This window comes from Talpa occidentalis, unplaced genomic scaffold (genome assembly GCF_014898055.3).
Source record: "Talpa occidentalis isolate TD23 unplaced genomic scaffold, MPIMG_talOcc4v2.1, whole genome shotgun sequence".
Taxonomy (NCBI): domain Eukaryota; kingdom Metazoa; phylum Chordata; class Mammalia; order Eulipotyphla; family Talpidae; genus Talpa; species Talpa occidentalis.
Window position 1 is genome coordinate 45367028 of NW_026555331.1, and position 13678 is coordinate 45380705.

Below are 13678 nucleotides of genomic sequence, written 5' to 3' on the forward strand. Positions count from 1 at the left end.
TTTATTTTTTATTTTTAATTTTTAAAAAAATATTTGTTGATTTCCTGAACTGGGGCAGATTAGATACACAACCAATTTTAAATTTACATTTAAAAATTTCAATTTTGAAGTGTTTGCCCCCCCACGCTGGCATACAACACTTGTCCTAAGGTAACAAGTATTTTTACTCAAGGTTGAAAATTGTTTATTCTGAACATGAAAATGTGAAATAAATATAAATTAAATATATGAAACTCATTACTTACAGTTTTCCCCTTGCACAGATACAAGAAAATGTACAAGTTAATATATATTAGTCACACCATAATCCTGGATCACCCTCACACCAAAACCAGATGTGCTTTTAATTTAATTTAATTTAATTTTAAAGATTTATTTATTCATGCATACATGAACCGGGTACAGGCCAAATGTGTGGGGTGAGAGGATTCACCAGAGACAGAGTGGGGAACAGAACAGGCAGACTGACTGAAATACTCTGCTGAGGGGAGCAGCAAGTGAGACAGGAGAGGTCTGCCGTGTGCCATGTGGGTATTTCCAAGGCCCACAGGGATCAAACCCGCACTACAGAGGCTGCAGACAGCTGCACATCACTGTGCTCAACTGCCTGCGCCACCAGGGAGGTCCTATACCTTTAATTTTAAATCTGTTATCAGAGACCAAGAGAAAGCCATTTCATCTTCTAATAAAACAAAACTCACATGTACCAAAAAGAGAAAGACAATAATAATAATAATAATAATAATAATAAATCCCTAGTACTGGCTGCTGTTCAGTACCCTAATTCGACATTGGCCAAAATGCCACTGATGAAAAATAAAATAGTGGTTGTGAATTACAGCAGTTATCTCCAAGATGCGTTGACCCTTTGGCATCAGAAAAGCAGATTTTTCCATTTACATGAATGCATACCTCATGTGCAAGAGTAGAAAAAGTGAATGTGCCAGCATAAAAAGAACTACCAATTTACTTAGACTCCCAGAGAACTGACTGTAATGGAGACTTCTTACAGGCTTTGGTAGAAACCAAACAATGGTGTGTTATTGGTTCAACTGGAGATGATTGAGTCCTAAAGTTCAAAGTAAAAATTTAGGGGGAAAATGGTGTTGTTTTAATTCTTGTCTTTAAAGCAAAAATAAGATGGATAAAATATAAAAAATACCAATCTGTTAGCATACTCCAAAGTCAGAGAGTGGTGCCATTAGGCTGGATAGAAAATGTCAAGATTTAGACTGTTGCTTCTCATAAGGACTCAATCCTGCCTAACCCTGTAAGAAATCTCGTTCAGCCATTTCTCTGGAAGTCTCAGTGAATTGGTAGTTCTTCAGTAACATGAACTACAGGATAAGGGATCCAAAGAATGCAGTCATCTTAGCAAAATACTATCAATAAAGTACTATTCTGGACAAACTGTATTTTATGAAAACAAAAGGAAAAGATGATGTAATAAGGACTATGTGCTTGTATTTCATCTACAGTTTTGGCATTCTGGAAGGACCTATATAAGGGAGGCAGAATTCAAATAAGACATTATATCAATCAAATGTCAATTTTTCACCATAACTTTCCAAAAGAGGTCTCCCCTCCATATATCTTTTAATAGCAAAGAAACATAAGCTGTGAACGTACTGTTCAGAAAATTAAAATATAGAATCTCTAATGACATTATTATGACCGAAATGTTTTGGAGATAGTGAATCATCAGGAAAAGGATTTTTAAACAATCATCTGCACTTCAAAAAATCTCTTCAGGTAGTAGGTCTGTCCCAATGTCATGACAATGACAACTAAAACTTCAGAGAAGGACCAGAGGGCCACTCAGCAGTGTGTCTTGCTGGTGATTGCGCTGTGTATTCTCTCTTGTACTGCCAGGTTCTCCTGTTCATGCTTTACAGCTGTCATTGCCACAGCTAGCTCAAAGATTATTTCTCCTAGCTTGTTCTGATGAGCTTCTGCTTCCATGTCTTGTCCTTTTGGGGTCTTCCAGTATCAGTGGTGAACATTACTGTCTTTGGAGTCATGGTGGACATCCTACTGCTAAAACAAAATTTTTGTGTTCCCTCCATGTGAGCAGCAGATGTGTATTTCACTTGTGACTCCTGGTCTCCTTTACACATTCCTTTTTTATCAGGAACAGTAATCTCCACATCGGTGTTCAGGGAGCCACCGTCAGGCGCTTTGCAGATGAGACCCATCTTGTGCCTGAGGTGTGACCCACTGGAAGAAGCTCACTCTTGGCATTCATGTGGTTGCTGACCTAATAGCCCAAGTTCATAGCCAGGAAAGCTGCCCACCGCACCAGCGAGTGTTGCCAAGGTGGGGCTGTGGCCCAAGCCAGGACCAGAACTACAGACTCCAGAGCCTTGCCACTACTGCCTCACCAGCCACTTCCTGCAAACATACTTCAAAGCCATCACCATGTCTTGTGTGGTACACATGGTTGGGTTCAGGAGTGAAATGCGATCTCTAAGAGAAAAATCTGGGAAGGATACACAGTTTTTGAGATTTCAGCACATGTGATATTTGAAGCTCTTAATTTGCTGAGAAGAGCCAGGTAAAAAAGCAAAGGGCTTCCCTGGTGGCCTAGGGGTTAAGTCTCAGCTCAATCACCCTATCACCACTAAGGCCTGAGTTTGATCCCTGGCCAGAGAGCTCTCCTGTCTTGCCTTCTGCTCCCCTTAGCAGTGTATTTCAGTAAATCTGTCTTCTCTGCTCCCCACTCTGTCTCTGGAATCCTCTCACCCCTGCACCTCTGGTATACACTCTTGTTTTTATACACAATCAATCAATTAAGCTTTAAAAAAAGAAAAAAAAAACAAATCTTTTTAAAAAATTAGCATATAGGGCCTCCCTGGTGGCGCAGCGGTTGAGCGCTGGGCTGCGAGGCTGCCCGCAGCCTCTGCAGCGCGGTTCATTCCCCTGCCGCCGGCGAGGGTCCCACAAAAAAAAAAAAAAAAAAAAATTAGAGTATAAAGAACATACAAAGTGAATGTTTTAGAACAGGAGAGAAAGGTGTGAGTTAAGAAATAGGGAGTTTGGGCCTCCCCTCGTGGTGCAGCGGTTGAGCACTGGGCTGCGAGGCTGCCCACAGCCTCTGCAGTGCCTGTTCTTCGATCCCCGGCCACCAGGCAAGGGTCCCACATGGTGCATAGACCTCTCCTGCCGCCCACTGCTCCCTTCAGCTCCCCTGAGCAGTGTACTTCGTCAGTCTGCCTGCTCTGCTCTCCCCTCTGGCTCTGGTGAATTCTCTCACCCTCCCGCGCTTCTGACTGTACCCAGTGCTTGTATAAATAAATAAATAAATCTTAAAATAAAAAAAAAAAAAGAAAAGAAAAAGAAATAGGGAGTTTGCGGCCTCCCTGGTGGTGCAAGGGATTAAGTCTCAGCACTAACAGCTACTGCAGCATGAGATCTATCCCCTGCCAGGGAGCTACCTACATAACGCAGCAGACCTTTCCTGACTCCTGCAGCTCCCCTCAGCAGTGTATTTCAGTCAATCTGCCTGTTCTGCTCCCCACTCTGTCTCTGGTGAATCCTCTTACCACCCCATACCCCCGCACCTCTGGCCTACACCCCAGCTCTTGTATGCATAAATAAATAAAAATACATCTTAAAAAAAAAAAAAGAAATAGGGAGTTTAACATCAAAGGCTGTGGACCAGCCAAATAGATTGAGGGGAAAATGTAGTTACTGGTTTCGATGAAGGGACTAATCAGAGATAATGCTGAGAGAGTCATATTTTGTGGATGGGATGGAGTCAAGGAGGAGGATGTTGGCAGATCCAGTGGGATTCCAGAGTGGATAGGGGACTGTGGGATGGTTAAAGCGGAGCAATACAAAAGGGGCGTCTGCTCTTTTGAGAAGAAGCTAAGTGGTGTTTTGGAGGGAAATTTGATTAAATGGTGGTGATTTGCATGCCTATGTTGAGGATTTTTTGTTTTTTAACATGGAAAAGGATGAGTAGTTTGACATTTGTGTGCTTGTTAAATGAGAGAAGAAACCAGAATCAGAGTAACTGGATTTGCTATTCCTATATATGCCACTGGTTTCAGTTGAAATGCTTTTAATGCTAAATGAATTTTAATAGTCATCTCTTAGAGTTTGACCTTCAAGGAGCTCAAGTCTATAAGCAGTAATTCACTTTAATGTGAATTAAAGAATAAGTGCTTGCAAAGAATAAGTGTGAATTAAAGAATAAGCCTTGCAAAGAATAAGTGCTTATTAAATATTTGTGGAATGAAAGTATTATACTTTTCCAGGATGATATGGGAGCTAGAGAAGCAAGTTAGCCTAGAGGTGACATTTGAACCAAGTTAGAGTAACAGATTTTTTTTTAGCCAGTAGGTTCTTAGAGCACATGTAAAGTTGGAGTCGTCAGCTTTGTCTTGGAGTGTCTCTGTTATGGGATTGATTTGTGCAGTGTCTGAATTATTGTATATTCTCATTCAGGTTTTCTTGAGATATGTTTTTTATTGCAGAGTGGCAGTCCTCTAACTGGAGAGTCTATCAGCTGCTTTCCTCTGGTCATTATTGAAAGAGAAATATACCTTCCAGTCACTTCTTCTGGTGATTAATAAGTGGATTGTTACTGCTTATTGCTTTAGAGGTTAGGTGAACATTTTGACTAGTAGTAAAGATAGCCTGATGGGTATCTCTTGGTTTAGGGGCATTTTGTTCTTTGCAAATTATGCTCAGAGATGGAGATTATTTTTGCAATTTTGTTTTTATTTAATTAACATAGGTTCACCTTGGGAATTATAGTTTATAATAATAAAATTTCACAAGCCAGTGGCAAACAGGATAGTCTTCTAATAAGCCAGTAAAGTAATAACACACTCCAAACCAGTAATAGATTAATTGTTCCAGACAAAGGGGAAATGAAAGAAATAAAGTTCAGATTTCATTGAGGTGTGCCTTTCTATAAGTGAATTCTCAGAGTCGACTTAACTAACCCAGAGCTAATGTGCAGCTACCGGTGTAAATTGCAAGTCCCTTGCTGCTTGATCGCAGTGCTAGCAGAATGAAAGTGCTAGTGTTGGTGGGCAAGATAATCTTCTATGGGGTCACTGCATGGTTTTTACCACTGCTGGCTAATAGTTTTGCTCATACAAGAACTAAGGCAGCAAGGTCTTTGGAGAACTGTTTGGATCAGCAAAGAGTAGTCTCACCCAAACTGGACACTCGTGGTAAAGATTCAGTAAACTCTTGGTATTTGACATTTAAATGCCTATGACATCATAGTTGCTCCTCTATATACTCATATTGATAAGCACTCAGAAGCACAATAATTATGATGATATCACCCTGACATCACCTCCCCAATGTAAACACATTCACCCATGGATCAAAATAACATTTAAATCACCAGTGGATTTATTTTTTTATTTTTATTTTTTTAAAAGATTTATTTATTTATTTATAGAAGCATTGGAAACAGTCAGAAGTGTGGGAGGGTGAGAGAATTCACCAGAGCCAGAGCGGGGAGCAGAACAGGCAGAAGGACCGAAGTATACTGCTGAGGGGAGCAGCGGGGCGGCAGGAGAGGTTTGCGCGCCATGTGGGACCCTCGCAAGTGGCCCAGGGATTGAACTGGCGCTGCAGAGGCTGAAGGCAGCTTCGCAGCCCAGTGCTCAACAGCTGCGCCACCAGGGGAGGCCCACCAATGGATTTAAAGTCATAACAAATCAATATAAAAAATGGGGCTGCCTCCCTGGTGGTGCAGGTGGTTGAGTGCAGTGCTATGAAGCTGTCCACAGCCTCTGCAGTGCAGGTTTGATCACGTCTGGCCACGGAGATACCCACATGGCGCAGCAGACCTCTCCTGTCTTGCCCGCTGCTCCCCTCAGTGTATTTCAGTCAGTCTGCCTGTTCTGTTCCCCACTCTATCTCTGGTGAATCCTCTCACCCTTCCACACATCTGGCCTGTACCCTGGTTCTTGTATAAATAAATAAATCTTTAAAAAAGGGTGGGGAGCTGTTGTTTTTTTCACAGCATTACAGTCCCTTCACAGTCTTACTTCTTAGCCCCAGGAGAGACTCCAGTCCTGGCACCCTCCTTGCTGTATCAGTCTGTCTGGGGCTGTGGTCACTGCAGAGGAAGTTGGGTGACATTTTCTTAGTTTGATTATTCTAATCATAATGGAGGCTGTAGCTGTTATATTTTAAAAATTGTGAGATCTGATGAAGCAACCAGTTTTCAAAGTGCAACAGGTAACTTTGATAATACCTTAATATCCAAAATGATGCATAAACTTAAAATGACACATCAGTTGTCCACTACCTGTGGTTTCTTTGTGCATGTTTCTCTGGGTTTCTGTTGTCCATCTTCACTTTTCCTTTCTCCTTCTGTTTTCCTATTTTTTCATTCACCTAATTTGCATTTCTGCTTTCTTTTAATCTTTCCCCATATAAAATGGAAACTCAAGAATTATATTGTTCCTTTTTTTGTGTTGATTTTTCTTAAAGGATTTCATGGATTTATTCAATATATTTTTATGCTTCCTATAAGTGATAATCTTTTTTTTTCTGTAGGAATAAAAGCATCCTGAAAATGGATTTTTGAGTTTGTTCATTTATTATTAATGTCGTTGCTACTGCAAAGTTAATTTAAGTTGCCTTTGTGTATGGGGAGGGGAGAGGGATATATAATTCAAAGATTAGGAAAAGCCTTTCAAATTATTAATTGGGAATTTTCAAAAATCATACTTTACAACCTTAACTGTTTAGGTCTCTTTGTATGAATTCTGGTTAAAGTAGAAACAGTGAAGCTTCTACAGCACGTTTTCCTTTTCTTGATTTAAGGTATCATAGTTTTTAAAACTTGATAGAAGCTGAAGAGGAAACCTCAGATTTTTTTCTCAATTAAATAGGCCTTTTCATTGTCTTTTACTGGAATAAACAGAGGTGGACTGCCTCTGTAGGAAGAACTGATTCCTCTGTTTTTCTGTTTTGTGGGGAGCAACTATGACTGTCATAAACTTCTACCAGTTATTATGTATTGCATAGTTAAAGCAGCTACACTTAATGTGTTAAGTGTTTTTCAATGTTTTGCAGTAATCTAGTATCTTTTTTGTTTTGCACAAGTTAAACAATTTTGAGAAACATATAAAAGGCAAGCAATAAAACATTTCTTTTAATAACCCTAGTGAAACAACCTAAGTGCCCATTGATGGATGAGTGGATAGAGAAGATGTGTTACATGTACACAATGGAATACCACTTAGCTATTAAAAAATAGGTGAAAATCTGCCATTTGCAACAACACGGATGGATCTAAAAGGATAGTATGCCAGAGAAATAAGTAGAAAGACAAACACCATCTAATTTCACTATGTACAGAAACAAGTGAACTAACAACCCAAATCAAAAACAAACTCAGACTACCAGAAAAAAAAGTGGTTTTTAGAACTAAGGGAAGGGGGGAGTGGAGTGAGTAAATGAGTACAGGGATCACTGGTATGGTGATGGATGAAAACTGGACTTTCAAGAGGAGAATACTGTAGTTTCTACAGATGTTGCAATATAAATCTGTACACCTGAAACCTATATAATGTTAAAACCACTATGACTGCAATTAAAAAAAATATATCATATTTCAGTAAGCATTCTCCTCCCACACTTATTTGTTAGTATCTACAGCATTCTTTGAATATACATGTTAATTAAGGAACAAAGGAACAAACAAATACATAGGAAGGAAAGAAAAAAAATTCAGGTGCTGATTAAATTTTCATTATATTTGTCCGCCCTCTGGCCGCTCCCCCCCCTGCCCACACCCGGTCAAGTCAATATTCAGGTTCTTAATCACAAGCATTTACTTGGAACAGGCTGCTTCCCTTGGCAGGCCTTCAGGATATCAGGTTTCCTCTGTTCAAAGGGAAGCCAAGACCTGCTGGTGTGGGATTTCTTTCACGTAAGAGATCATCTTTAAAGCCGAATTTGTCGGTGACAGTTTTGGATAGAAAACGCAGTTTTGGATAGTAAACGCAGTTTTAAAGGGTATAGGTGCTGAGAAGGAAGGGCGTTTTCACTGCAGCAATTCATATTTTATCTTGATACTTCAGTGCCTTAGGTTACCCGGCCCGAGTCCAAGTGGAGTTGCTTCTGCCCACGTGATTCTGTCTCTTACCTGGCTGCCTGGTTAGGCTCCTCCCCCAGGACACGCAGGCCCCGCCTCTCCGGAGTTGCTCTCTGCCTCTGGGTGGTTGGGAGGAGGGAAAGAAAAAGACCGGATTGACCTACTCCTGGGATGGGGGCGTGGCGCAGGGTGAGCAGATCTCCGTGTCTTTTCTCCAACTGTTAATGAGTATTCAGAAATGTCTGTTCTAGAAGGTGAATCTGAAACCCATAACCCAAGAAGGCAACTACTTGCCATAGTCGCAGCACTCTATTGTCGGAGGAACTGAGTGGTGCTGGGCTTCTGTTTATTTTAAAACTGCTTCTTCGTGAATGCTTAGACCTTCTCTTACAAATATTACACGAAGGCAGTTATATCATGTGCCTTGCTTTTACTTTAACTTGCTTCCCAACTCATTTAGGAATAGATATATTACAATGGCTACATTACAAAATGATCTTATAATATAGCTTACACATTTAGCTCTTTTTCTTAAGTTTTAAATCTCTTGGAGGTAAAGTGTTCTCTTTAGAGGTAAAGTGTGTTTCTCTTTACTACCTTGTTCTTTCCCATTAATGGCAAACTTTTTTTTAGTTGGATATTTCTATTATGTGAGGCCATAACAACACTTTTTGTTTCGTCTTATCTGGGTTAAGAATCCAAACCTTTAAAATGGATACAGCTAAAAATTTTGCCTTGTTACAGGCAGAAAAAAACGGCTTAATGATGAGAGATGAGAAGGAGAATTGTACTTGCTTTCAGGTTAAAAAAAGAAATTATTTTTCTCTGTACCATGGAGAAACATGACCCAGAAAACTGAATGGCATACAGCTGTTTCTTTGTAGCTCTGCAGTCCCTTGGAGTATGCGGTTTTGGTTGTATCAAAGTACAAGTAGGTTGTGATGACCTCACACTATCCAAGAGAATTAAACTTGAAACCAGTGTAGCTGGTGTTCCCAAAACCCAGGATTGAGAATATACCTGTAATCAGCCTTTTCTGTTCAGTGAAATTTGAAGAGAACTTGCTATAAAGAGTAAAACTTTTTCTTGATCTTTTATCGAAAAGTTAAGACTATCCAGCCTATTTGAGATGTTAGCTTTTAAAATTGTTGCATATATGTCAAGGGTGATACCATGTGCTTTTGGCATTAAATCAAATAAGCTCTCCCTTTTAAAAAAATTATGAGGAAAGTTTGTAATTCTTTGTTAATTTTTTTTTGAAGATTTATTTATTTATACAAGCACTGGGAACAGTCAGAAGTGCGGGAGGGTGAGAGAATTCACCAGAGCCAGAGCGGGGAGCAGAACAGGCAGAAGGAACGATGTACACTGCTGAGGGGAGCAGTGGGCATGGCAGGAGAGGTCTGCGTGCCATGTGGGACCCTCGCGGGTGGCCGGGGATCGAACAGGCGCTGCAGAGGCTGCGGGCAGCTTCGCAGCCCAGCGCTCAACCGCTGCGCCACCAGGGGAGGCCCTAATTGTCTACTTCTTAATTGCCATCTTTCGACTGAAAATTAAACATGGCTAATCCTAATTTTAGATATATAGATTTCTGTAAGCTTTATTTTAAAGTGGATTCTTGATTACACTTGAGTATTCATTTTATCTTTATAAATATTGGCAGTAATGGTCAATTTTACTTCTGATTATGTAGTAGGAAATCGAGTACAGGTGTGTCTGGTGTGTCCCTGTTATCTTCAAAGGAAAGGGTTAGAGGGAGAATGGCTACATATGTTCACTAAGATTTGCTACTTTGACTGCAGAGCTCTCTTTCTTTTTGCCTTTTCCAGGTTGGTCTAAGAAACAGTCCTAGCAAATGTAAGAATGGTAGGGGGCCTGGGGCAGCCTCGACCATGGCAGTGTTGTAGTGCTAAATAATCAACAAAACAGGATAACAAAGACTTTACAACAGTTTAGCTTTGCCAAAAACAATATCTGGATTACTCTATATCTTTTTCATCCTTTGGTAACTAGCTGTCCTTTCTTTTAGACTTAATGGTGATGTACTCTCTCCACAGGGGACACCAGTAAGGCCAACTGACCTTTGTTGAGAGGTCTAGAGTAAAATTCCTACAGGACTTATTTTTATTTTTTTTTAAAGATTTATTTATTTATTTATGCATACAAGAGCTGGAGTACAGGCCAGAGATGTCGGAGTGGGGGCGGTGAGAGGATTCACCAGAGACAGTGGGGAACAGAACAGGCAGATTGACCAAAGTACACTGCTGAGGGGAGCAGCTGGTGGGTCAGGAGAGGTCTGCTGCGCCATGTGGGTTGCTCTCTGGCTGGCCAGGGATTGAACTCATGCTGCAGAGGTTGCAGATTGCTTCATAGTGCGTTGCTGAACCCCTTGTGCCACCAGGGAGGACCTATAGGACTTATTTTTTAATGATTTTTGTGACCTTCAACTTTTTAACAGCTCATATAGGTATCTTCATTCTACCCTTGCCTTTTCCTCCATGTGACTACATGGTTAATATTTATCCTAGTCTCTTCTAGTGTCTGGAGTAGGAAAAAAAAGTTGCTTTTAACTTACAGGAGCAAAATATGAACACGCTCTTCTCGTTAAAAAGAGAAAGGGAGGAGGTAGTGAAAAAATATACATAGAGATAGTTGCTCAGAAATCTCAGTTAGTGTAAGTCAGTTCAGTCAGATCTTTTTTTTAGCAATGTGTGTATTGCTACAGACCTCTGTAAACCAACAGTTCTGAAGCTTTTGTGTGCCTCAGTGGGCTCCTTCAACCACAGACTGCTGTCCAAAATCCTACAAGTCTGAGGCGAGGCCTGAGAATTTGCATTTTTAGCAAACTCTGCTAATGATGCTCCTGCTGGATTAGGAACCACACTTTGGGAATGCTCATAGAACTGATTTTTTCGTGTGTGCCTTTTAATAAAAAGCAAATGCTGTCATACTATATTCTGTGTTTTCCATCATCTCAATGTCAAGGAGTGCTTTCTGTGCTAGTATCAATCATTTCATTTGTCTAGCTGCAGCACAGTATTGCAGAGGATGGCTGTGCTTGACTGAACGTCTATTAAGGGCCTTTTTGTTTTATAGTATTTTAAGAAAATTTGTAAACAATTACTTCACTGAACATTTTTGTACGTTAGTCCTCTGTACAATCTTTTTTATCAAGGGTAATGTGGAGAAGTGAAATGTAGTAAGCATGTAAAGTATATTTTTAGTTTTGTTTTGTCCTAATAGATAATGACACACTGACTCACCACATTCATGCCCAACCCTGGGTAATTTCTTTTTTTTTTTCTTTCTTTTTTTTAAGATTTATTTATTTTTTTTATACAAGCACTGGGTACAGTCAGAAGCGCGGGAGGGTGAGAGAATTCACCAGAGCCAGAGCGGGGAGCAGAGCAGGCAGACTGACGAAATACACTGCTGAGGGGAGCAGTGGGCACAGCAGAAGAGGTCTGCGCACCATGTGGGACCCTCGCTGGCCGGCCAGGGATCGAACCATCGCGGCAGAGACTGCGGGCAGCTTTGCAGCCCAGCGCTCAACCGCTGTGCCACCGGGGGGGGGGAGGCAATTTCTTTTTATTTTCATCCTGATCTGGGGCTAAACCAGAGTTGCAAGAAAAATTATAAACATGTGCTGATTTGGTCCTATACAAATTCAACCTGAAATGGGTTTGGGTTGCTGGCCAGTTGTTTTTTTTTTTTTCCATTTTTTTTGAGACTTCCTAAATATGATGATATTCATATGTATCTTTCTTTTTTTGGTGATACACACTTCCACACTTGGTGGATAAGAATTGTCCTCAGTATCCATGGCTCACTTAGGTAAAGTTTATAGATGATGTAGACCCAATGTATTTCTCTATGGGTATACTTCTCAGATCTGAGCTCTGACTCAGTGTGTTTATAACTGAACACAGCATTAATTGCACCTGTAACTTTCTATACCCATAATTCCTCCTGTTCTGTTGTGTCCTGGGCAGTGATAATGTGGTAGGTGAGTGGGACAGGTCTTAGGTATGACTGCACTCTAGGAGAATTGAAGCAGGGCAAGTGAGTGTTATATCCTGGAGCTACGTTCATGATGTTTGGGATTGGTAAAATTAAAATTAGGGGTGAGGAGTTCTTGATGGGTTTTCAATTCCTTGTTTTGCAGAGTCATTAAAACCAGTCCAAAAAAAAAAAAAAAAAAAAAGGTTTAATAGAGGTAGCGCCACAAAAGGCAGGGGAGGTATCAAGTTCCCCACTCCACTTAATGAGGGGAGGGGCTGAGTGCCCAGGTGAAGCTACAAACCAGGGAGGCCAGGTCCGCTCAGGGGGAGACACACAGAGGGAGATGCATGGAGGGGCCTGCTTGCTTCTCTGCTTGGGACTTGCACCACGGACTTGGGGAACATGAAAGGAGACGTGTGGCGTTGAGACCTGTGGACACACTTGGAAGAGAGAACGTGGGTGAGAGACAGTGGGAAGACTGACAATGGCATTTGTACTTTGATTTTTCTCCTTTTGTCCCAGACTTGCCTGACCCCTTCTACCCCCTTCCTGGTTCCCTGCTAGAAGGTGCCTGTAGGGTAAGGAAAAATGTCAGGCTTTTCTGCCCTCCCGCCATCAGGAGAGATGATGGATCCTTGCGGTCCTGAATGCATGCCTGATGGCGGGCACCTGGAGTAGGGTGTGGCATAGGTAGATGGGATTCACCTGGGCTTTTAAGGGCGGTGTCACGGGGACGCCAGCAGAAGCCGAAAGAGAAGCCGAGAAAGAAGTAGCAGAAGCTGAGAGAGAAGCAGAGATCCCCGGAGAGCCCAGATACAGTGAAGACTTGCTGGGGGCTGGGAGGCCTGCCAGCCTCCCGGCCCCCCAGCACCAATGCCTGCTGTGTACCTGGTAAATCCCAATAAAAGCCTGCAAAAAGCCACGAGGACACTGACTCCTCCTTTACCCGGTCTGCATGGGATCAGAAAACCTGCTCTGTGTCCAGTTCCTGCCCCTACAGTGCCCTAGACTTGGACCTTAGCAGCCCCTCTTCAGGCCAACCCTGTTGGGCTGGACATTTACCCACAAGGGCACGGGTAACTGGGTGTTTTATTGGGAAATTATTATCTTTTCTTTCTTGTCTCTCTGTGTACACCAATAAAGTTCTTCCACACTGAGTATGCTTGGTCTCTATGCACTTGGATGGCTGGACCCCTTTAAAGCATGCAGGTTTAGTGGTGCTGGGGACCCCTTGGTCTGCCTGCTAACTAACCAGCCACCATCTTTTTATAAATATGACACCTCTATCCACCCTAAAATCAGAAAAGCATTATCTTAGAATAAAAGGTGTTACTTTCAGTGTCAGAAAATATTTATTTTATTCCCCCTCCTTTTGCTTCAGACAAGTGAAAATTACATAACGTGGAGTTATCCCAGTATGTAGAAGAACAAGTCATTTTTTGAATAAAAGGTTTGATGTCTCATTAGTCTCCCTGAGTTTGTCACAAGGTTAGTGGTGCTGTCTGATAGCGACTGTTGTAGGGAGGGGTGGTCCTGTAATGTGCAGCTTTCCCCAAAGGCAAAAATTCTTGGGATTTTTTTTTTTAAAGATTTATTTAT

The 13678-nt window shown here is 41.4% G+C and overlaps 1 protein-coding gene and 1 pseudogene across 1 annotated transcript in view; one reads left to right on the top strand and one right to left on the bottom strand.

Moving 5' to 3' along the window:
• Positions 1-13678, top strand: part of TPD52 (tumor protein D52) — a 98202-nt gene that overhangs the window by 11872 nt on the left and 72652 nt on the right.
• On the bottom strand, positions 1690-2195 carry LOC119240506 (transmembrane emp24 domain-containing protein 2-like; annotated as a pseudogene).